General features: G+C 44.9%; 1 protein-coding gene across 2 annotated transcripts in view; it reads left to right on the plus strand.

Annotated features, from left to right (window-relative positions):
- The window catches only part of GNG7 (G protein subunit gamma 7), a 77,101-nt gene that overhangs the window by 8,016 nt on the left and 43,032 nt on the right, over positions 1–26,053 (plus strand). Inside the window, exons 2-4 of one of the 2 annotated variants that reach the window (XR_010385095.1) lie at positions 5,588–5,662; positions 8,268–8,348; positions 17,892–17,984. The gene's annotated coding sequence lies outside the window, so the exon portion shown is untranslated. The remainder of the gene's footprint in view (positions 1–5,587; positions 5,663–8,267; positions 8,349–17,891; positions 17,985–26,053) is intronic. The other variant, XR_010385093.1, reaches the window with a different exon arrangement.

Below are 26,053 nucleotides of genomic sequence, written 5' to 3' on the forward strand. Positions count from 1 at the left end.
AAAAAGCTGCAAGAGAAAAGGGGGATTTTTTATTCCGCTTTGGTGTGTCTGCAGTCTATTCTGTGTGTTAAAGCGTAAATCCTGCCCTGCGTTCTGAAGGGGCTTGCTGTAAATATCTTTCTGGGAAAAGGAAAAAAAATCCGATATTTTCTGCTGATTTACACTGCAGAGGTGCTATGCCAGATTCATTTGTCGGTACACAAATATATGGCATTACGGTCTTTTGTAGAAACTGGCTGAGGCTGGAGAATTTTCTTTAAAGATTGATCTATTATTGCATGTGCTAAATAGCCGATACACTTTGTAAAGACATCAACAGAATGGAAATATAGGCAGGATTTTAAACAGGACACTGCTGAAAGGAGGATTTTACGTTTGTTGGTATAGCTGTAACAGGGGCCGTTGTAAGTGACAGCAGTAGCTCTGTGCTTGCAGCATACAAATGCAGATGGGACTGGTTGGCTGCCAGATATTAGTCATGGGGCACACCTACTTTGGAAGAGTCGCCTGTGGGTTTAGAGAAGTAATTATTTCCTAACAGCCCTGTGGGGCACAAGCAATTCAGTTTATGGAGGACAAGGAAGGGCTTGCTCCAGAATATTAGTTAAAAAATTGTGTGCATATGAGCTGCAGCTGGTGACTACTTGCCTAGAATTTAATTCGTCTAGGCATTGTTCACGGCGGGCACGGGGGAAGATCCGAGCTTCTGAAAGCTGAAACAATCGCTGACCTGATGCAGCTTTTGTGGCTAATTGTGGTGGAAGTGGGCTCACGCGAGCTGCAGCGTGCAAGCTTTCAGCTAGCACCGCGCGTGCAGCGGAGGCACCGGACGGGCTGCTCTGCTTTCAGGCCCCGGGGCAGCCAGTCCGGGTTGGCCCTTCGCCTTCCAGGGCTTGCTTTTTGTGGCAGCTAAAGGGGCTCCGTATCACGGACCTTGGGGTGAACGAACTGAGAAGCATTTGCCTAAATTGTGGTGCTTCTATCGGTCACTATTGGGCTTAAAAAAGCAGTGCTTCTGACTGCTCAAAAAATTCGTTCTCCGATTGCTAATTAAATGGTTAACATCCTTTGCCTTATTATCCCACCCTCAGCTTTTCTTCCTGGGATCTAGGATGACACCTTCCAGAGGCTCCTAAGGAGCAATTAACTCTTAAATTTCTTAAGCACTCTAGAAAAAAAGATTGTTCCATATCAGCATTGGTGCATACTTGTGAAAATGAAAAAGCATTGTTAAAGGCAGAGCATACGATTTTATGAGTACTTAAGAGTTTTCCTCAATCTTAATATTATATTTTTTCTTCTTTTTTTGGTTAAGCACTGTGAGTTTATGGGTATTTCTGGGGACAAGTCAAGTCCAGGATAGAGTGGCTCTAGCTGTGAATTTTGAAGATTATCGGTCTTTTTGCCAGTGACATGAGCTCTTCTCATCTCATTTTGACGGAGGTGGGTGCTCTCGATAAAAGGCACAGCTCTCGTCGGGGCAGAGGGAATAGATGCTCTCCTTCTCGCTGGTGGAGAGCATCTTCGTGATAGTCCCGGTGAGAATACTTGGCCCATTCCAGCGGGGAAGTGAGCGGGTTACAGGGCAGCGACTCTAGTTTTATTGCAATAGTCTCAGCAGTTCCTTGGGCTGCTCCTAAGAGAAGCGTGTCAGTAGAAGTAGACCCTCGCTTTGCTAGAGAGGAGTCTGCATCTCTTGCAAAACTTCTTAGAAATCCAGAAATTTTTAAAACGTGAAAAATGCTGTTCTGGTGCTCTCTGGCAGTATTTCTCACCTTTGGTACGATGGCGTTTGGCAGTGCCGGAGAGGCACCGTGCTGAAAATAGCAGCAGCTGCCATAGGCCGGGGTGGAGCATCGCTGAGCGAGTTGTGCTGTCAGTCATGGGAGCATAAATCCAATTCCACCTGCAGATGAGCATTCCTGAAATAGAAGAGGGTTGTCAGCTCACCGCGGAGATGTATTGTGAGCGTCTCTTTTGTGCGCTCTGTCACTGTGCTCCTCTCTTACTGCATTAAAAAACTCAAAGTCGCTGTGGTTTAGCTGTAGCTTGAGAGAGTAACCACTTCCTACTCTCTTCAGCAAATAACAGCTGGGAGAGACTGTTTGGATAACACCGTATAGGCTGTTGTTTTGTAGGTGAAATATCTGTCTGCAGGCAAAACCTGTGCTTTCATTTGCCTTGTGCTAAGTGTGCTACTACCGAATTTTCAGAGGGAAATTGTGTTAGCGTTAGAAAGATGCGTGTCTCCATCATGGTCAGGAAGAGAACGTGGGGAAAATTGGTTGAGGGACAGGAAATCTTGTTTCAGGCGTAACAAAGCTAAGTACCAGCGGTGTAGGAAATTCGTTAACACTCGGGACAGTCTGAGGCGAGGGTGGGGCTTCGGGCGGTGCAGAAGGGTTGCGACTGGTGAAGGTACGAAAGTTCAAGCCTTCCTGGGTTTTTAACCATGCAAATTCTGGTGCATGTGTGCGAGGCATTTCAGGTTCAAAGTTCTTCCTTGCGCAGAAATTTGTTTCTGTAGTTACTGAGTCTGAGAAGCTGAAGAATCTCTAGTGCAATTGTTTTTCTTGTAAGAACTTCCTGAATTCGCTAGCTTCGTGCATTTAACCACTTTTCCTCGATTTAGTAATGTCACCCTTGAAACTGCTGTCCACTGCATAAATAAAGCCTTACTCCTTCATATTTTTCATGTGCACACTGCTGTGATATGTTGTAATTCCAGGTTCAAACTCTCGCATGGACTGATTGTGTCCAGCTAACACAAGTACTAGTGCCCAGCGGGTCGGGGTTTGCACTGCCAGAGCGGTGCGATTAGGTTCTGTGATAAGTTATCCAAAGGCTACCGGCATCTTTGAGAGTGCATGCGAGATAAAAGCAAAAAATTCAGCACTTTTATTACTGCAAAATGTCTCTCCTGTATAATGCCTCTGTTTCTCTCTTTCTCTCTCACTGGATGCTTGCTTGGTAGGAACGATGCGGTCATGTTTCTTGTGTTTGAAAGAATGGAAATTTACGCTGGATAATACTTCAGCTTGTTTACATGCACCATGCTAACAAAATATTTCCTCTTCCAAGTATTGGTAGCACTAGGCATTCATAAATTGTAGAATTCTATTCTTAAAACTGTTCTCTACTTTCACGCCCTAGGCACTCAGTCTTTGGGCCTGTATAGTTGTATAGACCAAATGAAACACTGCTACTGAAAACGGCTTTTTAATTTGATAATTTTGCATGGTCTAAGAAAATTAAAGGATGATGAAGGTAGACTGCTGTTGCTCTTGACTCTTATATGTAAGGATTTGTACTGTGACATCCTGATTTAGAGGTTTGTTGTGGAACTAGTTGTCAGAGTAGAAAGTTAAGGAGCAGAACATACTACACGATGTAATCCTTGTCCCCAATTCCTGCATATCTTCCTGTTAGACCACAGGAAACCAGTGTCATAGAGAATGCAGGGAAGAGAATGCTTGTTGGCAGACTTGTCTCCAGGTACTCTCTTTCAAGGTTTTGTGAGCTCTTTCACAGATAAATCTGCTAGAAAAGAATGGACCATAAATGAGAGCTCATATATTTGTGACCTGTCTCTTGCCCTTGCACTAATAGCTGATGAGTATCCCATCGTGAATGGGAATTTGCTTGTTTCTTTGCACAACTAGATTTACAGAAGATTCAACTCTAATCCGTTTTTATAACTATTAGTTTGCTTTCTCTGATATCTGACGTAGAAACAGATCTCATTAAGAGTAGGCTTCCTCTGGCATTTGCGAGCTTTTTCAGTTTTCTGCCAGTAGTGACTCCTCCAATCTTTCGTGAGGTCTGTGAGTATAATTCCAGCTTTATTAGCCAGTATCAGTGGTTACTACCATGCTATTCCACAGAGCAGAGTGGCAATCAAATTGCCAAAAGTCAGCTCGATTCGTGGGATGCTGAGGACTCTGTGTCCAGTCTCTTCTGTGTGGCATGAACCGTTCGTAGCGTTTCAGCAGTGCAAAGAGTTTCACTCCGAGCTCTTGCTGCCTTAAAAGCCAAAATCGGTCGGTCATGGGGGACCTGCGTTCAGCGAGTCTCTGCTAGTTCCAGCGGTCAGGGAACAAGCTGTTCTGCAGCGGGCTCAGCGGGCTCGTGGGCACCGTAGCTCTGTGTGCCGCTGGCTCTGCATCACATCTGCGGGTGGAGCAGATGATGTTCCCGGTGCGATACCAGGCTGAGGCAGAACCTATTGATATTCTGTCTCCGGGACAACAGATTTCAAGAGCTTCCCAAGTCTCCGATCGTGGATTTTTAGGAGCACCAACATGATTATAATGAGGCAGTTGAGATTTCTCAACACCAGATTAGTTGGAAGCGACTATTGCTTCTTAAGAAGCTTTTGAGAGCTTTTGAGAGCTTTTGATAAAAGATACTATAGAAGGGCAAAGTATTATTCTAAATACTTTCTAAATAGGTATTTTAAAAAATATGTATTAAAAAAAAGTCTGTTTCTGTGATGCTCTCAAGCACAGCATAGATTTATATGTTATCTGAGTAGTTTTGCTGTAAATAAAGACTTGGAGATTAAATAGTGCTAAATGGCTCTGTTAAGACCAACGAACAGCATACATCTTGTGGTGCCATCTAATAATCCTAAAGAGTTTTTCCATAATATTTCAGCGTGTGAATCTAGTGGAATGCTTAAAACGTGTGAAGAAGCATTGCCATTTTGTTGTCTGCTGTCGCAGCTCAGCTGAGAAGGGATAATGCTGCGCTGTGCCGCGTTGCATAGGCTTTTGTCGCTGCGCTCGTGGAAAGACAGCAAGTTCTCTATGGGCAGTGGGAGACGTTTGGTTCTGCGGAGGCATCTTCTGGCAGACACCGCCACGTTTATAGCTGAACAGAGGGCCATGGTTTATTGTGTGATGACAGAACAATGTTTTAGCTTCAGGAAGTGAACTCAGATAGGGTGGCTGACGTGCTGCTGTCTTTTTATTAGAGGTTTTTTTGGACATTTCTACATTAATTTGTTTAGAGCCTGTCTCTGAACACTGTGCCTATTTTAACTGTTTGCGCGTGTGAGAAATGATAAAGGTTTTCAAGAGGAAAAGTTTAGTGAGGGTGATGCAGATGGCACTTCTGATGCAGACTCTCTCCATGCTCGTTCTTGGAGTCTTCCACAAAAAGAGCAATCGATACCGACTTCACGCTGGGCTGGCTGAGTTCTGTTGCATTTCATGTCTCAACGCCGCAGCCTCCAGCTGCAGTGACTCCCCTGTGCTCACTCAGCGGTTGCAGCTTTGGGGACTTTAGCAGTAGAGGGGCTTGAAGCAGGTGCCTCCTCCTAGACTGAGGTGTTTGGAAGGACAGGGGAACTTCATATCGGCAGTCCTTTCGGCAGCTGAGTGGTTTGGCTCTCAACTGTTGCCTCTGGATTAAAATCCAGAGACCAGGGTTAACATGAAGGGGAACAAATGCCTTTCTATTACACTGTGCTGCCTGCTGAATATCAGTACCTCGTAGGCTGGGCTGCAGTTAGTCCAGCAGGTACCTTAACGCAGTGTGTTTCCTGGAGGGGTGAGAGGCCTTGACCTTTTGCTTGTCCCCTTAGCGCTGCCTGGTGATCTGACAGCCCGATGAGAGCCGTACCAATCCAAGCAAAGTATCTGCTGCTCAGCAGTTGCAGGTAAAAGACCAGCGTGCGTGCACAGCTGGGACACAGCACGCACCGCGAGGGCCCAGCGTACGTGAGAGCCCTGGCACGTCCCCGGCCGGGTGTGCGGTACGAGGCAGCTGGCACCTCCTCCGTAGGGCAGACTTGCTGCACACGCAGTGGATGGTTAATGCACCTGTATTTCTGTCTATCTGGCACTTCTTTCAGACCAGACTTTTATGAGACTCCCGAGTGTGCTGCTTTTTCACAGAATGGGGTCATACACGTGCACTCTGGGGTTGGGGGTTAATTTGCCCCTGCAAGCTTGCAAGGTAAGTAATCGGGGTGGTGCATTTTTGGAAGCTTGTACTTTTCGGACTACGTAAATCAGCCGTCACTGTGGCATGTGGGCTCACAAGGCAGTCGGTTGCTGCTTCTCATCTTTAAGGGCAGTGGCAGCTTAAAATGCACTAATTGGTGTGAGCGTGCCTGATCTTGCTGCCTTCAGTGTGCTAGAGTGAACGTTCTTGCTGTTTGAATTGGAGAGGTATGAAGAAGAAATAGATGACTCTTCCTAATCCTAATTTATAGTGTTTCCTGAGAAGCTGTCCCCTCTGCAGGGGAAACATGGTAGAGCCATAACAGGAACAAGCAAACATCCCGCGCTTCCTGGTGACTGTAATGACTCTGCTGACTTGAAATGCATCATTGCTTTAGTATATCACTAGTTGACTTTTATCTAGGGTGTTTTTTACTGTTAATGATTAGACATTAAACAGTTCCCTCTAGAAACAAGCTATGCAGCTACTTGCCCTCACGGAGCTTACAGCATCTGTTTTAGTGCTGTTGCCATGAAAACAGGCCAGCGCACCAGAAGCAATGGTGTTACTGCCCTGTGGCCTATTGCAGCGCCAGCCTTTGCTACCAGTGGCCTGTTTTTATCACAGCTTAAAAGAAACCTAAGCTTGCAGCTTGTTCCTACCTGAAATAATGTTAGTATTCTGTATTCCCTTTGTGCTTTCCTTCATTAAATGTTCCAGCATCAATCAGATCTCCTCCTCCTCCTAATAGCTAGAGAGGGCTTCATCTACTGCTGTAGCCTTGGAGAAGGCTTGGTAGCCTTCTGCTCCCGGGGCTGGCTAGCCGTGCTGGAAATGCCGAGGTAACTGTCTGCCACCGTGGATTAAATACTTCAGTGATAACTTCTAAAGCTTTAGAGACAACGCAGTGTAAACATAAGGGTAAAATCCTAGTCACATTTAGGTCAATGACAAATTTTGCCTGCCTTCAGTGGTGCCAGGATCTTACCAGAGGGGTCTTCAAATGCATAAATTAAACATTGTGAAGGTTCCTGAGCAAAGATTTATTAGGCACAGATCTATAATTGGGTCCTGAGCACCTCCTCTTCCTCCCCAGTAAAGTTCTGATTTTTCTGCTCATTAAAATGTGAGAACTAGTGTATCCAAAAAATCACTTTTGGGGTCTCAGACTTGGTGGGCTGTGTGTCTTGATGGGGTGTATTATAGCTGGCTGTAGCTGTGATGAAGAGATGGGCAAAAGGGTTGGGATCACTGCGCAGCCGCGCTCGTGTCCTGCTGTCCGCCGTGCGTGTCCTGCTGGGTGGTGTTCGTGGGGCCAGAGCTCCTAGGTCCTTCCTGCTCAATCTGTACCTAAGATTTCCTTGGTTGTCTTGTGGCTCATTTATGAGATGTATCCAAACTCATTTTCTTTTGCAGATTTTTATTATCTGTCATTTGACAAAGGAATATAATGCAGCAATTTTCCTAACCTAAATAGTGATTCTGAATGACTGTATTTCTAACTCCCCTTTAACTTGTACTTAATTTAAGCGTGTGGGTTTTTTAATTTGATCGTTATGGGGAGGAACAAAAAATGAAATACTGCAGATATGCCTTCCTCTTCCTTTTCTTTAGTTAAATTTGTCTTTGTCATTCTTTTTCTTTGACTTCCATGAGTCGTTCAGGCTATTTTTCTCTAGTTTCTTTTGTTGTAGCTTCTATATTGCAGTCTTACATCTTTAGAAAAATATAATGCACGTATGTGACTGCTTTCTTGCCTTCACAGCATCATTGTTGTCAGCACATGACAAATAACGTGTGATTGATGGCTGACTAAGCATTCTGAATACTTCTTCGTTCTTTGTATGCCCGTGATATTTTTTCTCTTGCCCAGGGAGGCATTGGTGAAGGGCATTTCTTGTGGTGATGGAGCCATCTTCAGACATAAGTATGAATTACATTGAATGCAGACAGGTGCTCTACCTCTGTGGCAACAGCCAGTCTTAAAGCTGGCCAGCTGCCATAGCTGCTGCTCACTGACTTCTGTGTGACATGTCCCTCGTACTTACTAGCCAACTTCAAATATTTCTGTAATAGCCAAGTCTAACCTTGTTTTAAATAAGGAGAAAATAGCGCCTGTGTTACTGTCTGGTCTGTCAATGTAAAAAGGGTCTTTGTAGACGTACGGCTAGTATGTCTGCCTTCATTAAAAGAAAAATGCTAGGTATACGTGAGGTGCTTCAGCTGGTCGGTTCAAAGCTTGATATTCAAACAGTAGAAAGCATTCCCTGCAGTAACATTTTAATTGCTGAAAACTCTCTCCGCTTCTTTTCTTTTAGGAGAGCTGCCCATTTCTTTCCAAGCCAGAGAAAGCATCTGCCTTTGCGCTAAAGAAGATAGTTTGAGCATTCTCTAAACAGGTATGTTTTGTGCAACAGTACACCACAAAGTCATCCAAAATATCTGTCTTGCCTCACCATTAATTTTTAAAATCTTTTATCCTCGACTCCCTAAAGCAGTAGTGTCTCATGAGGTGAGTAGCTTGAATGCGCGAGCAGCGTGCTCGCAATCCCCTTGGAGACAGTTTGACCAAAGCCTTGCTGCTGCTTGTGCAACAACTTGCAAGCAGTTGGCGAGGGGCAGCTGCGTTCTCAATTTCGTGTTCTGCTCTTCGAAAGATCACGACTCGAAAGGAAAGATAGGACATAGGGGAAGGGGCAAAGGGCTGGTCACATAGTGTCCTCAGGAAGGGCTGTCTCCTCTCGTTCTGCTGCCCTGTGCATCAGAATCTACCACTTTGTTTTCTTGCCCCTGTGCAGAGTCGCAGAGATTGCCTCTGTACGCTCCTGTGCTTTCAGGCACTACGTAGCCTCAAAGGTACTTCTTTCAAAACTGAATGCAGGGCAGTATTTGAACTCTCTCTTCTGTCTAGAGGCACTCTAGATCTGTGTGCTGTGCTCAGGCTGCACCCTTAATTACTCATGGGGAGATTGCTTAGGTATTTGTCTTTTAAGGCTGCGTTTCTCAGAGGGCTGATCAATAAATTATGACTAAACTTCAGGCATCTTAGAATAGCTGTAAAAATCGGAGCTTTCAGATAATAGATAGGCTGTTTTCCCCAGCAGTAAACTAGGTCCCCTGGCTGTTGCAAAGGTAACTGCTTTGAACAACAGCCTGCATGTTTTAGCTCAGATTTTCAGATGGAGACCACTCCTGTTTCTTTGCTGGAGAGCAGAAATATAAAAGTCTTTGTCTGAAGGTATTTAGATGCTCAAATTCTGTTTGGTTTCAGTAGCATATTAGGTGTCTAAAATTACCCAAGGTCACACAGAAAACTAATTTTCCCATGTAGCTGTCACCTGTAATTTGGATTTTTTTCTCTGAATTCCATTCTTTATGATGACTGTTAACATTATCAGGGTATCACCATTCTTTTTAGATGTTATCATATACTCCATCGCAGGCACAGTTGTGCCATGCATTATCTGCCGTACAATTCCAGGTGAAAAGATTAAAGTTTTGACAGGATTGTATAAAAGTACCTGCAAGGTTATTAGTTAGAACTGACCTACCTTGAAAGCAGCTCTTCCAATAGACATGCACACTTCTTTCTTCAGAGGAATATATCAAGCAGGGAGCTTTAGCAGAAGTGCTTGTTGTCTCTGACTTGCCTCTTGGGCAGATATTATTTTTTAAGAGATGCCATTAGTGTGTTGGTCTCCAGTGTCCTTCCATAAGACTGGTTCTGGATTCTGACTTAAGCCTCCAAGAGAGGGCAGTGTATCCCCGAGAGCTGGACTGCACAGCGCGGAAGCCTCTGCAGCTGCCAGGCATGAGCCGCTGCTGCTTGTGATCTGAGAAGCAGCATTATCCTCCAGAAAGTTGAATGGGCATAACTCCTTGAAACAATTTGGAGTGAGTAATTGACTGGCATACTCATTAACAAATGTATTAGGAGCTGTACATCATCATGTGACCATTTGTCCTTTCCCCAAATGGTGGCAGGAATACAGTAACGCTTCCTGTTGCCTCACTTTCATAAGAACGTCCTCTGTCTGTGTTTCACTTGCGTCATTCTGGCCTACTTTTTGCACTTGGCCTCCCCTCCAAGAGAGGAACGATGTTCATGGGATCAGTGTAGAGCCTTGCCGTGAGTCAGAGCGAACTGGAGTTAATTTAAAGCATAAGGAAATTGGGGAGAAAAACAAAACAACAACAAAGGAAAACTAATGGAGGTTTCTGTATTGTGATACATTGTCTTAGGACTCCAAAACATGCTTATGCCAATCTCTACCCCAAAATCAGATCTGGTCATTCGCTATCAAGGCAAAAATTGTTTTGGTGTGGAAGCATGCATCTCCCCCCAGGCTGCTGTGTGCTTTTTTTCCATGTCCCTGAAGTCAGATTTATGAACAAATTGTCACCGCTAGATTTGGTTCCTGTTTTCAGGACCTATTTGTGAATGCTTTCGTTTTTGTTCAGCTCTGCATGTTGCTGTTAGGCAGGACTCGCACAGCAGCTATCTATTCTTACTTAGGAAGCCATTCTTAATGTTACTTGAAGGCACCTTTATTGGTGACTTATATTTGCAGAAATGATGCTACCCTGGCCTAGTAATCACTGATATATCAAGAGTACCCTCTTTTCCCAGGATTCATTATGGCATTTATTTCATTTTCTTACTAATTGACTAGATAAAATTGCTTGATAGCCTCTAAAAGATAGGGCACTTGTATAATATAAAAGCACATTGAAATAACCTCAGAAGTTGCTTTGAGATAAAAACGTATCCCAGGAGAAGCATCCACATTTAAAATGAAACGATTAACCTTGCTTCTAAATCCTTCCTCAAGAAGGTATTTTTCTTCATTTCTTTTCACTTTGTGTAATGGCAGAATGAGGTGAACTTTATCCATCTTCTAAAAAGGGGGAAGATCCCTTCTTTAGAGAGTATTTTCTTGCTGGCTTAGAAGCAATACCAGTTTGTCACTGTTCTTTGTGTGTGGTGGTGTGGAGAGGGTTAGGGGGTTTTGTTGTTGTTTTAAGTGATTCGAAGACAACAGCCTGTCCATGCTTAATATTTGCTTTTCTGGAACAGTTCCTGCATTGCTGGTGCAATGTATGAAAACAGCTATACTTTACGCTGTTCAGCTGCCTGTCTTCATGTGTAAAAGCAAATACCAGCACACTTTAACTGATCTGATGGCACTTCAAGAATTACAAACCTCAGCATCCCATCTGTGTTTCACTTCGGTATTTACAGTGTACTGAATTCTCCCTGGCTGCTTCAGCTGGGTGTTCTTTCGCCTCCTCTTCCTGTTGCGAGCAGTTGTTAAGATGGTGCACAGTTTAAAATTCCTCTAATTTTTAGGAGGTTGTCAGTGACATTGAAAGAACTTCTTGTATTGCTTGTTTGCCTGGTAGAGGTATGGAGCTAATCTAATTGTGTTAAACCTCGGCATCTCTGGGGTAAAGAAATGTATTGTCACTGTTCCGATTTATTTATAACAGCTGGAGGCATTTGTAAAACTGGGAGATTTTATTAGGAATAAACTCTATAAATAAACATTGTTCACTGCAGTCATGCAGCTTTTTTGTTGTTATCCTTAATCAGTCCTCTGAAAGGAGGAAAAGGTGATTTTTTTTGGATGCAAGTAAGTTGGAAAGTCCAGAAACATATCTAGTGTATCTCCTAGGAAAAGACGACTGTTGCTATAGCACATTCTTGTTCCATTAGTGTTTGTACATTTTAAAATTTGATTTTCCAAACAGCTTGAGGAAATTGGCACCCTGTAAGTAAAGTCTTTAAAAATAGCTCTCTTCTGAAATAAGGCCTGTTATTTCCACGGACTGGTGTCTTGAGTGTATTACTGGCTCTCTAAAACCTTGGAAGTGTTTGGCAAGATCCTGCTAAGCGGAGTTGTAACCCCAAATATTTACTGAGGAATTAGTTTGTCCCTTTTTCTCTTTTTTTAAAAGAATGAACTCTTGCAGATGGAATGTTGCTGTCTGCAAGGTTTATTTTAAACTTTTTCCTCTTTTTGCTCGGAGGAAAAACAAAGCCTGAGTAGGAATGCACGACTGTGAAGCAATTGTCGTTCCGACTGCCCCGGGCTGCTCACGGGCCGCTCCGCTCGCTGTGTGGTGACTGCGGAGGTGACGCTCGCCCGCTGCCCCGGACAGCACAACCTGCGTCGCTCCGGGTGCAGCTGCCCCTGCTCACCACTGCTCCTTTTCTTTAGGTCTGATCAGTGTTAAAGCATTTTATGCCTCAGTTATGAATGATGGGGTTTTTTGGTTTTGTTTTGGGTCCCGTCCCTCCACCCCAACTGCATTATCTAGAATTTCACCTTCCCCCGTGTGACATTGCTCGTGCGTGGATCCCTCGGTGCTCGATGTGGGCAGCTTGGGTGCCAGGCTGCTTTCTCTCCTTTAGCGGCTGCTCCAAATGTCTCCCGCTGCTCTTCTCAGAAACCCAGACGGAGCTGAAGTTCACGAAAGCAGGTGCTGCTCAGAACGTGCCTTTCGAGGGACCTTGAAGTGACAAGCTTGTTAGCAGGGTTCCCGTTGAATGGCTTCTGCGGGTTTTGAGCCTGAAGTATCGATCCCTTGAGGTGTGAAGGACTGCCGAACACCGGGAAGGCCCCTTTTGCTTGCCTCTCCTCTAAACCTTCCCTTTTTAGGACTTAAAAGAGGTTCCAGAGCAAGTTGCCAGCACAGACTTCCTAGCAACTTCACAATTAGCAATCTGCTTTCAAAAGCAAATGTGCACTGGCTGCGGCAGCTGTTACTTAGCAAAAATCCTGGGCTGTACGCTGGAAAATGGCAGGATTTCTGTGGACAAGGAAAAAGGAATCAGCTCATCCCTTGGAGGAATTAGTGGGAAAAAGTTAAACTTTACAAGTTATCCCTTTGCCATGGATATTTGCACTGTTTGTCCAGATACAACTGTTTGATAAAGATTTACTATTTATAGCTGTATATTTTTAGAGACATGATAAAGCCTGCCTCTGGAGCAGTATCTTTTGCCTATTATTTAGAGCAAAGTAGTAGAGTTAAAAACAAAGTTGGTTATCCCATTAAGGTTATTTAATATTAACCATTAAGGTTATTTAATTTCAAGTATTATCGTGGGAGCTGCATCTTCGCTAATGCGTTTCTCTCCCTTTAACTTCACTATTGCATCAATTTTGGGGGAGCCGAAGTGCTGGCAGGGGCCTGTGACCTACTTGCCCAGAGCGAAGAGACGAGCCGCGCTAGTCAGTGGGTGGTTATCTCCTGTAATGGCAGTGCTGTCGTGAATCACGGTCACGTGCCGATACAGCTCAGTGCCTGTTCATTATCTGTCGGTCAGCAACGCCCGTCGGTGATGCTTTAATTTCGTCTTGTGGTACAGCATGTAACAGACCGCTCCCGAGATTCCTGATAGGGGATCCATCACGCATCCTAAAGGGAGCCGTTTGCCACTTGACAGCTGCATTTCCCGTGAGCTGTTCTGCATTGCATAACAGTCCCGCGTGAGGCAGCATCACGCTCGGGGCCGGGGAGGCCGGAGCTCGGTACCGGCTCCGCTGCTGAGCTCTCGGAGCAGGTCGTTCGCTGCCCGGCTGTGGACCGAGCGGGCGGTCGCGCTGGTCTTGTCCGAGCAGGTCTCCGCTCTTGAATGGGAAGGTGGCGGCTCCTCTGCTGCCAGTAGCATCCCGAGCAGTTATCTCTGCTCTGTTTTTTCGAAAATACGTGGACTCTTTAGCACTGAGACACTTAGGACTCGTTGGCAAAATGAACTGACCGGAGGCTGCAGTTGAGGAGTCTGAAGTTGGAGCCAGTGCAAGTGCAGCTTTTTCTATTTCTCATTCTAAAATCCCAAATCAGATTGTAAAGAACACTGACGTTTATTTTAACGGTGATAGGGTTGCCGTCTTTGATTTTATGCTCTGTTACATTTTCAAATACTCTTTAAAAATCCTAAGGACTGGAAACATAATCAAAAATCTCTCGCTACAGCAAGATGAGTCTTTGTGAATCTTCTGTATTCGCATGTTCTCTCTTTAATTTTTTTGTACAACTTTCTATTAATCACCATTGGAATACCTGGTAGCACCTAATGCCTGCTCCGAGATCTGCCGGCTCTCGGAGTGTCCGGTGGTCCGGAAGGGGCTTGGGCAGGGCTCTCCCACACGGGCTGCCTCCCGCACAGCTCCTACCAGCGTCCGCTTTCCGCCCGGCTGGAGCGGATGATCCCTCTGCCGCACAGTTTTGCAGTCCCCGAGTTTTGCACTGGCTTTGGGGGAACGTTGGCAGCTGGAGGCCCTGGCGTTAGGAGATGCCTTACGTTACCAACTGTTGTCACTGCCAGGTAGTTCAGGCATTCGTTCCCCTCCTTGCTGCCCCCCACCCACTCCCAGGTATCTTTTAAAACACTGGTCCTTGTCTTGCTAGCAGTTGGCACGTTTGCAGAGCAGGCTTGAGCAAGAGGTTCTGACCTGCGGTGTAAGCAAGGCACAGGTCAAGAAGGTCCAAATATGACAGAGTTTTTTTCCAAACCCACTGGTGTGACAACTTCCCATGACACAGTTGCGTCTAATGAGGATGGTAGAGCCACTCTGGCTCTTAAACCATGACTTTTGGGTCTCTTGTTCGGGCTTTGTTGCCAGCAAGTGGTGGTGTGCAATATCCGCCTGAAGGAAATTGCAGCCGGCTTGTCGAGTGCGTAGGAAACGGTACGAGTGGAAGATAGGGAGTGTCCACTCTGAACGTGGCTGTCCAGGCACCGAAAGGTAGGTGTTAAACAGGGAATGCCGCACTTGAGGTACGGCGGGCCAGCTGGCTTGCGAAGGACCTTTCACCGGCTCGGGAGCGGCAGCCTGATGAATGAAGCAGGAGCGCGTCCGGCTGGTTTACCGCCTTGGCTCTCAGGCTCTTGTTTTTTCCCATGGAGAGATGCGGTAAACAGGATTTGTGCTGTCACGCCGCGCTCAGTGAGCTCGGTCACGCTGCTGGATATCGTGTTCTCTTACCTTTGCACTGGGAGCGAGCGCGTAAGGAAGGAGGGGGCAGTGTTATTCCAGCGCTCTGAGGTCAGGCTTGTTTTCCCTCTCGGAGCGAGAACAGACCAGCCCCCAGAGTCGAATTCTGTAAGCCTGTAAACAAAGGCTCGTTGCTGCGGAAAGCCAAAGATGGTATTGTGTTCATCGGGTATCTCTGGAAGGAAAGTTGTTGTTGTTTTTTTCCTTGCAAACTGTTCCTCATGTATCAACTTTCAGCCCCAAACCGCGTGCAGGAGTGACACCGGGTGAACGTGCACGTGTTGCTGATCCGGCCTGGTCCGGGGCCCTGCAACGCTGCACCGATTGCAGCTGCGGGGGAGATGGATGGGGAGCAGCCCCAGCGGCTCAAACAGCAGCACCGGCCGGTGCGGGGGGTTTGGCTCTGCCTGGACCGGGAGCCTCCTCGGAAAGGGCCTGGCTCCGTGCGGGTCTCCTGCCCGGCGCACTTTGCAGGTGCCGTAGGCCAGACCTCCTGGCCGTCCGCTTGGGAATGTTTTCAGCACAGCTCAAATTGTCCAAAGGGAGATTTTGGTTCGGGTGACTTGTCTTCAGATGAGGCTTTGAACCTTCTCCTGCAGCCTGAAGGCGGTGGCTCGTTGCTGCAGCGGCTTGACCTTTACCACCTCGCGCAGAGCGCCGGAGGCCCTTGAGCTGCTGCACAGGCCTTGCAGGGCCGAGCTACTTGCTGCTTAAATCTGTTTGCAGTTCAGAGGCCATAATTATTTTTTCATGCTATAAAACCACATATAGCTGGAAAGCTTGGGAGGCGCTGGAGCAGGGATTGCAGCTGGACACTGGCTCTAGCATGGCCCGTGATTTGAGGGGGCAAGTTCATCTCTTACAAAGAAAGCATTTAGTAGGAAGCAGCAGGGTATTGGGAAAGTAATCTTCCTTCCTTTCCCTTATAAAAGGCACTTCGTCCTGTATGGAGATGGCGAAGAACGTGTTTGTTTACTGATGACTGAACTTCCTCCCGACTGCTCATCTCTCTCACCCTTTTACTGCAGTGGTGTATTAATTATTACTTTATTTTGGGATGGGCACGCCACTTGGGTGACAAGACTCACTGAACTGCAGTCCCTTTTGGGGTTTATTGTTGCCTTTCAGAAACAAATGAGATGAGGCAGGTCTGTGCTGCTGCAGGAAGGAGTGCGGAGAGCGAGGCCCCAGCTTGGGCATTTGCTGTTCTGAGCAGGGAGGAACGTGCGGGCCGGGGGCCGCCTGCCCTTCCCGGGCACAGCTCTGCTCTGGCCGAGGCCATGGAGGGCGGCTGGGTCCAAAAACTGCCTCTGGATGAGCGTGTGGATAACGCCGTGGAAAACTTTGAGCAGGGGAATACGAGAAAGCTGCAAGAGGGCTTACTGATCTGGGAGGAAGACTAGATCCTGGTTCGTTGTGTGGCTTTTTCTTCTGCTCTCACCCTCATTTTATACAGTCAGTGCTTTGCCAAGTGCATAAACGGTTTCAGTCCTGGCTTCTGGTGTTTACCTCTTTCCCTTCTATGCATAATACTCTTACAATCCAAGAGGTATCAAGTTAGATTTCCCACCACCTTGTATAAGCTCTCAGAACCTCTTACACTTCCAAAAGCAACATAAGACTATTAGACAGAATTTGTGTGAAACCATAAAGCTTTTAGTTGTCTCTAACTTAATAGTAATGTAAGCAAATGAAAGGGAAAGTGCGTTGTCTAGCATTTGTACGTGCCTGAGTATTTGCACTGATAGCTGGCATTTGACAGTCTTGTTTTCAATATGGTATTTGTGAGAATTGGTAGTCTCAAAAAAAAGGATTAAATTTTCATTAAAAATGAGTAGTTTGGCTAGGGGACTATTCCTCATCCTTTGATTTACTGAAATCTGAGGAAGATGGAGGCAAAAGGAATAAGGCGAATTGTGGCCTAAAACCCAGCAGACAATAAGTGACATGGTTTTTGCTCTTTAAAAAAACAAACAGAAAACCTTGTTTGTGTTCAGACAGTAAGTGGGGAAAACAAGCAGAGTTGGATTTCAGCTCAGCTGGATTCTTGGAATTAATCCATAGCACTTGCTCACGACAGCTTTGACTTCAGTGTGGTAAGCTGGGCTGACCGGAGGGAGGTTGAGCAATGTTTTACTGGTAAGCAGGAAGACAGACATCCTATGGGGTGCCATGAACTGATACAGCAAGGGAGCATCTCAATATGTGAAATAACTAATTATGACCTAAAGATTCCTCTTAGTGTTTTTATGCTTTCTTAAGACCAGCTCGTTCATAGTCTTATAACACTTGTTTGAAAGCTAAGCTTGCCAGCAAGTGTGTGCTTAGCCAGAGGACTCTATGCTGGCTGCTTTGCTGGAGCTGTGTATAGAATTCCCCCCACCTATAATACAAAGGTGCAAATAGCTCTCCCTTTCCCATCGTGGTGGACTTAAGCTCAACATCTGACTGTAGTGCTCTAGCTAGATTGCAGTGAGATCTAGAGCAGGATATTTAAGTGAACTCTCATCCAATAGTTGAAACATCAGTTATCTCCAGTTTCAGAGGCTGCAAATTCAGATTGAGTGTCAGAAATACACAGCGTGACCTCTACATCATGCATATTACTTATAAAACAAATAAAAACGTTCACTGCCAGTATGTGTCTGTTGTATGCAGCAGAATAAAGATGTGCTTGGAAACATCATAAAATTCAAGCAAATCAATGTTGATTTCAGAATGTACCTAGGACATTGTGTTCTTTGATACAGAAAATTAATATCATTACAAACAGACAGCTGAGGTCAATGCAGTGCCTTCTTTATTACACTGATTATTGAAGTAAATATTGCTGTAATAAAGGTAGCCAATAGAGTGAAATATATAATTCCCATTTATAGCTTCTCTAGTAATGCACCATCTGTTTAACATATTGATGATGAATCTCTTGAATTCCAGCTTCCTTTTCAGAAGGAGTTGTAACTGGGATCCCACTAACAGCGAGTGTGCCGTACTGGACGGAAGCTGAAACTGCTTCATTGCAGCAGGAAGGTGAGCAAGAAGAACCCTCCCCTTTTGAAACTTCCAGTATCGTGTCATCATTAATCTGTCTTCCACTGATGGTGAAGTTTTACTTGCTACAGTTGGAAAATGTTGCAGTAGATAACACTGTTCTGTCGTTTGCTCAGCTATGTTGGCTGTTCTGCGGTACTCTTCTGGTCCGACTCTCCTTGCTTTTGTTGGTCTGAGACAGACTAGTGATTACTCTCTGCCAATGTGGAATGTCATTCTGCACATTATGTAACAGTAATCCACATCCTTAATTAGGGAACGAGATCCACAGATTCCAGAGAAGACTTGTTCCTCTTAGTCAGAAGACACACGAGGTGTGTGTGTGGGAGCCTTTGTTCTTGCTGGAAGCTAAGGGAAGGAGCAGAATTTAACTTCATCATCTAGTTGCATGAATTTAGTTTCTTTTCTTATCTAGCCTTTGTTGAAACGTTTGTACGTACTCGTTAACTAATATTTCAGAAACAGGAGATGCTGCAAACGGTGGCTTTCTCATTCCATGTAATAGGATTTTTACTCTGTGCTAGAATATTAAATACTGGAAATGTCATGTCTTCTCCATGGCCTTTAAACAGAATGGTTAGGGTAGAGGCAGCAGTTTCAACACATGATTTAAGGTAAGTGCCTCATTTGTTCCCTACTGTTTTCCCTGACCTTTAGCATCACATTAATTACACTGAAACTGCTCCTTTCTGGAAGTACATGGCAAGGCAGAACTAGCGTTTTTCATGCATTCTGCTGAGGACAGCTCTTGCAAATCAACTTGTATTCCATTAAAATTATTAAATCATCAGTTCCAGTCTTCCCTATTCAAGCAATCAACACTAAAACATTATCTGGTAGTGCTGACTAACAAATCTGCAATTAGTAATCTCCAGTTAATGAAGCTGCATGGTGATTAAAGCCTCATGACTTTTCTATAGAAGAAATAAGTTAAATAGCAGCTGCACTGTTTTAAATTGCCCTGGAGCTTTGTATGATCTCAGAGCATAGAATAAATTGGTGGCATTATTCTAAAGACTTAGACCAGTTTGGCCATTCTCTTTGTATTTTCCCTGTGTGTCCCCATATACAGTATTTAAAATTGGGGATTTAAACTGGAATGATGCCTGTAGCTGTAGTTCAGCTTGTGGTAGGCTTCACTGATCTTGTTGCATAAAGGAGATAGGCCACACTGGACATGTACATTTTAGTGTGCTTGAAGGAAATTACACTGGGATAAAGCATGACACTTGGTCTACGTTGACTTCCTAGAATCAGCATTCCACCGGTATATTTTCACAGCTTCATTTTCCAAAATATTTTCTGCTGACTTTCACACAACTTTGTCTTCATGTATTTTTTCTTCTGAGGTTTCAAATATTGTCTGCCATATGGATGACAGTTCCATGGGACCATGCATGACGCGACTGAGTTTGACCTAATCACATCCCATTTATCCATCATTGCCCTGCTGTTCACCAGATGTCTGACTTTTAAGTGCAGCTGCTTACATAAAATACATAGAAGTCTTTTTAGCAGGCTCTATAGACATGGTACATATTGCTGCTTGTAACACACAATAGCCGAGAATTTCACAGCAGGATATGGGCTGCAGTACACGATTGTTCGCGTTGCTTTTCTCTAACCACCTCTATCTTTGTAGTTTAATACTTTACACTAATGCTTTCCCTGTAGCAACCTCAAAGGTCTTTTCATGTATTAGCGTTCCTTTTGTGAAATCCTGTATTTCTTGTCACACATCTGAAATATGGCAAGGGAAAGGAACGTAAGCTTGGTGAGATGGCAAGCCCGTAGCTGGGCAGAGACTAGAGAGTCTCTAGCTCACATAATTCATTTTTAAGACAACAGAACTATCTTTACATCAGGGGTGCTGTATTTCAAAGCAGAGATGGAGAGTTACTTGATTTTTATTAATATACTGGTTAGAATTGAAGGGGCAGGAGGTCGACTGCGTGTTTCAACCTCTCTGTTTATGGGAGGCGTTGGACGTCGTCAGTGGGGGCTTTGGGGACGAGCGCGTCAACACCGGTGCAGAGGTAGAGCTGGTCCCGCTTTGGAGCAGGAAGCAAAGTTGGACAGATGCCGAATAGCTGCTAGTCTGCAATCACGCAGAGTTATGATCCATGCGACTTCAAAGCCAGTGGTTCTGTCTTTCTCCCTGTATCGCAGCCAAGTTTTCAAAGATGGAGACGGCAGCCAAACACACACTTTTGGGGATTTTGAGTATCTTGTAGTCTAAAACCCGGTCCCACGGGAAAAGCCATCTTCCAGAGCAGCTGCCTGCAGTGCGTCTGTGTGAACCGCAGGTGTCCCTCTTAAGCCACTTACGATTTGGGATTATTTTAAATTTGAAAGCTATTATGATATGGGCTTTAGTATTAAACAGTTTATATACATTTAAAAACTAAAAAAGCACTATCAAAGCTACCATTGCTTTAATTGGGAACTACAAATCGTGGCCAGTGGTGCAGCCCAGTCAAAATTTTGGGGCATGATGTTGTAGGTAACGCTAATACTCGCAGGTCTCTCCGCAGTGCTTGGAGCACTCACTTTGGGCTTTGCAAGCAGGAGGCTGGCTCTTCTGGTTAACCCGGAGCCCAGCTCCCCGCAGTAGCCCGGCTCCAGAGATGGCATTCGTGTGGCTGCAAAAGGTCAGGTTGCTGCTGCCTTGCCGGTCCCGGCGTGGGTGTCAGCAGATGGCAGCACCCTGCCCTTGCTGGGGTGTTATTTCTGGCCTGGGATTCCTCAGTCCCATGGATTCGACACCACAGTCTAGACTTACTGATGGACCGGATTCTTCTCATGTTAGGTAAGCAAGATGTAGACGCCCATTATGCAAATTCCCAGCCATAGCGTTCCTCTGTAACATTTTTCAAATTGTCTAAATAAGGTGCTGTTTCATACAAAAAAAGTTTGTAGCAAGGCTTTTGGGTAGCTTTCAGCTGCCTTGCCCTCTAGGCTTGATTCTTTATTTTATTTTTTTTCTTTCTGGAGGTAGCTCATCAGTACAGCCTGAGTGGCTTCTGCTCTTAGCAGCAGTCCAGATGTTCAACAGCAGGAAGGATGCAGGCTGGATAAAGAGCTACTGTCGTTCAAGAAAGAAACAACCTATAGCTCTTGACACTGGCCCTAAAGGGGTGTGAATACAGGTGTCTATATGGACTCTATTAAAAATTAAAACATTACACAGACTTAATAGGCACGTTTGGCTTTTGAGCACTGCATACCCGTACTGGGGAAGAGGCGGTGCAGCCACCCAGTGCCTTTCCCCGTCGGCTGTCAAATCTGGACCGAGCTGTTGGCCCGGTCAGTGGCTTGTGTGAGACGGGTTGTTGGTGTGACTCATTGCCTTCATATCTGAGCTGAAGTAGGTGGCAATCAATCATGATTGATTGTCTGGAGTGGCTAGAAATATCTGTGGCTTTTTCTACTCTTTTCTTATAGAGAAATTAAAAGATCCTTTCAGGACTGATGACTACTGGCTGTCATTGTTCTTGCAAGTTGTAGATCAGAGAGCCTCTTGTCTTGCAGTTGTTATACAAGCACTAATTTCTGAGCAATTAGTATTTCTTTAAATGTTTTATAATACAGTTCTATAACTAATTTCTGTTCTTCTGTCCCCAATCTGAAGTTGCTTTAGACTCTTCAAGCCTAACAGCATACAGTTTGACATAAATAGCTGGAAGGAGATGACTGGAGACTTAATGAGATGCTTGTTGGGTCAGTATCTGGCAGCCAACCGGCAAGGCAGAATTTCAAGTTGCCGTTAGTACTGCATGGTGATGGCATCTCTTCTCAACAAAACATTGGAAAGCTTCCTAATCTTAAAGTCACTGTACAGGCACGTGATTTTCTGAGAATTAACTGAATGCACTGCAGAATGCTTCATAAATGCTTACATGTCCATTACATGTACATTAGATAGTGGAAACAACAAGTACAGCAGGTTTTTTGAGTTTTCTCCCTGGTGGTGCTTCAGCTGGCCCCGGTGGCCTATCTCTTTACACCGACAGCTGTCAGCGTTGCTAATGTTTCTATTCCTTACCTACCTCTGAAAAAGAAAAAAAAATGTGTTTTTTCTGAATTGCAACACTAGTCTTGTTTTGAGCATTACTTGGTTTGGTACATAGTTAATTTGTTACTTTTTTTTAAGCTATTTGGGGAGGGGAAGATAATGCATTATAACCTGTGATGTCTGCAGAGCTGCAGCGTTAGGAGGCCGTTAAAGCTAGTATTTGATAGCTAGATCCCAGGCTTTGTCCTTTGCTGCTCCCCTGGCTGTGCTGGGCTGAACTCTCCCTTTTCCGTCACGCGGTTGCTGTCCCATCCCTTCCTGTGTGGGAGGGGTGGCCTTCGCTGTGCTCTTGCACTGAAGCCCTGAAATGTGCCGTGCACATTATTGTTTATTAAGTCCCCAGCGACTGTGACTTGTGATACAGCCTGTCATCACGTGGGGCTGGTTTCCAGCGGGACCGACATCTGTGCTCATGCTAACTTGCATGAGTTAAAACGCTTGCCTGTTCCTAGCAAAGTTTTATAAACCATCTCCAGCCTGTGCTCTCATTTTGAAAGTATGTTTTAACAATTCGTCTTTAAGATCTGAGATAATGGAAGGGGGTGAACGTTGCTGAGTCAGTTCTTGCTGCCGCTGGTTTCTGTCCTTCCTGCCCTCCCACACACTCCATCTGCGCGCTGGTCTAACCTTCAGCAGCTCCCACCCCGAAGGGCTTTCCTCACAACAGCCAGCGGTAAACAGAGCATGCTTTCCCATTGTCCTGCCCTGTTTTCCTGCTCCTTCGCCTCAGATAACGATCTGACTTTCTGCAGGAGACACGGCTGAGGAGCTTTGGAGAACTCGGGTGTAAAAAGAGGTCCTTGCTCATCAGTGAGTTTCTCTGCCAAGCTGGCAAGCAGCCAGAATAATCAAATTGGTCTTTCCTTTGAAACCCCTAACCTCCCTGTAAACGTGGATGTGTCCTTTTGGCAGTCTCTAGCTACAGCACAGAGACGTCGTTGTTTGACAGCATCACGTGCAGGAGGTGCTCGATGTTGTCATCCGCTGGACCATGAGCTCATCGAGTTAGTCACAGATGACTGGGCAAACTTGGCATTTGTTTTGCTGTGTGAAACATTGACTGGCATGCAAGACATTACCTGTCACCTTCTAATGAAACAGTATGGTGGCATCTATGTTACAGGTAACAGATGTCCGATTTGGGTATTTTTATTTTACTGTAGTGCTCTGGTACTGCTCATAGTATAGTGTGCAGTCAGCGAGCCTAAAAGCTGGCCTTTACTAAACCAGGTTTGTCTGGTTTCTTGTAGGTATTTTTTGAAGCGTAGAGCTGTCTAAGCATATCTGTATCAACGTGCAAAATGCTTACTCTGATTTTAAACTAAATCTTTTGTTGGTGAGATAGGAAGCACGGGTTGTGGGCTGAATGGAAGAGCACTTAAGTCCTGCGTGAACCTGCAGCTAAGACGGGGAAATGGTCTGTCCTGGGAAACAATCTGTCCTGCTGTAAGCTTTGGTCTGTTTGAAATGCAAATCACTGAGAGGATGCTGGGGGTTCAAGCGAATAATCCAACTGTCGATTATTTTTATAATTGCTTTCTAGGTCTCCGGTGTGAGAGCTCTTATCTAGATCTTACTGAATTTGTATTTTCAAGTTGCAGAATAGTGTTGCATAGGCAAACTTTTATTAAACAGAGTTGCTTATATTTATCTTTCTAAGTATAGATGCATGTAAAAGTGCTTAAACAGCATTAACTTCACATATTTTCAGTCGGCTTCACATCCCGGTGCAGGGTGCACATACAGCTGTTTCTGCTGCTGCTGTCTCGACGGGCTTGCATTCCTCAGCCCTTAGGAGAGCATTCCTCTACTCCTCTGCACCAGATCATTTGCTTAGTATTTGTTTAAATTTTGAATCCCAGAACTGTCTCCAGATCACTTAAGCTACCAGACACCTTTATTAGTTACACACACAGCCCCAGCCCTATTGCATTTTAAATCTTACTTGTACTTATTAAAATAAAATGGATATTGGCAACTTTCAGTTGCTCGTTGCTATAGTTGACTCTGGAATTAATCTGGAATCCCCAAATACCATTTGTTTGAGTAAAGGCTGTTGTAGTTTGCTTATTAGGCAGTCAGCTATTTCAGTTAAAAATCTGAAAGGAAAGTTACTTTTTTAAGTCTCGATGGCAGCTTTGACTGGAGAAATCTACCCTGTTTAGGATTTCTGCTTCTCAGCAGTGTGTGCACAAGAGCTCATACGTGAGCTGTTCTTTCCTTAGAATTGTGCTTTTCTGCCAATCCTGCCCAGAGAGACTTACTGTGTTATTGTCACATGCTCACAGCTGTACAAGCCTGCAGGAAAAAGTCTCTGTAGAAGTGCCTAGTAGGAGCCAAATTAGCAATTAGTTTGGGTGCTGCACTTTCAGCCTGTGGTGCATCTTTCTACCTGTTGCTTTTCTCAACTTGATTTATTGTTGGTAACTTTTTTTTTGATTTGATGTTAATGGACAATCCAACCTGCATCGGTCCAGGGTCAAACATTTAAAACAACTCCTGTCTGGAAAAAAAAACCCAAACACACAGTACATCCTGTTCCTCAACCTGTTTGATGTAGTTGTGAACATGTTCCCTTTTTGTTTTTCCAGTCGGACTTGGCGAGATAGAGTATTTAGGAGGAAAAAAACTGGGGAGGGAGACCCAGAAAGCTGCTACAGAAACAATTTGTTAATCCAGTAATGTCACTGGCCAGGCCAAGCCCTTGCCTGCTGTGGTTCTTCAGTTACTTCAGTCACGTTACTTTTTTCCTGGTACGTCTCAACCAGAAGACCTCTAAGCACTGTTAATTCCTTAAATGTAGCAGAGGTCTAAGGAGACATCCACGTCCCCAGGTGCTGGACACCATTCGTTCAGAACTGATTCACTTTCTTAGTTCATGCTATACAGTGCTTTCCGGTGTGAATCTTCAGACTTGCCCTCCTGCGTACGTAAGGTATCGGAGCTGGAGCTCGACTGAGACAGTAGTGTTAAAATCCGTGATATTTTCAAAGACAAGGCAGAGCTAAGTTTTTGTTAATCTGGACTCTGTGTCATCATGAGGGCATGTTCTCATGTGCCCGGTGCACTAAATCATTGATTTGGAGGAAATAAACAGCCCCACTACAAACAAGTTAATAACTCGAACTTTCCTTGGAAGCCTCCCGTTTGAATAGTAGCTTAGCCCGATGTTGCAATTTAATTGATTCTCAGGATCTGGAAGTGTGCCAGGAGGTTTCTGATCGTTAATACAAACAGGTTGGATAAAGTCTGATATGTGTGTGTTACCTCATCTATACTAGGCATTTCTTCCACCTGAATCTCCTGGGTTTTTTTTCTTTGCTGCTTCTGGTCTTGGCTTCAGTGGCTCTGAATGGCATTTGGCACACGCAGCTCTTAACAGGAGTGCTTTATTTCTGAAGCAGCTCTTAGGAGCAGGTCTCGGGTCTGTTCTGGTGTTCCTGCAGATAGTCCCATCCTGGGCAAGATCTTAATTTTGTACCGAATACCTGCTAAGAACAAGTTTGCAGAGCATCTGCAACAGAAGACAAAAAACCTTAGCAACATGAGGAAGCAGCAGCATCCAAGAAATTTCCTTATAAAGTATTGCTACAACTACAAAGCCCTGCCAACAGGAGTGGCCCACACTGCCAGTAATTTCTCTCCTTTTCCTTTCCCTGCTGCAGTGAAGACTCTGCTTCTGCCAAAGCCACACCCTCTGCATAGCAATTGATGCAGAATGCGTAGATTGCTGAAGATCTGCAAAATACAGATTTTTGTGTCTGACTCTGAAACAACTGTCTGGAGACAAAAAGAGAAGAATTTTGCAGAAGAATTTTGTTGTGAAGGAGGCGTGCTGCCAATTCTAATCCTATTTCAGCCAGCCCCTAAAGCAAAAGAAAATGATTCTTTAAGACGTCTGAACACCCCTTGCTGCCCCTTCTCACTGGTTTCGGTATGAAGAAAGCATGACTCACTTAAACTGCTTTTGCAA

Source organism: Dromaius novaehollandiae, chromosome 25 (assembly GCF_036370855.1).
Source record: "Dromaius novaehollandiae isolate bDroNov1 chromosome 25, bDroNov1.hap1, whole genome shotgun sequence".
Classification (NCBI taxonomy): domain Eukaryota; kingdom Metazoa; phylum Chordata; class Aves; order Casuariiformes; family Dromaiidae; genus Dromaius; species Dromaius novaehollandiae.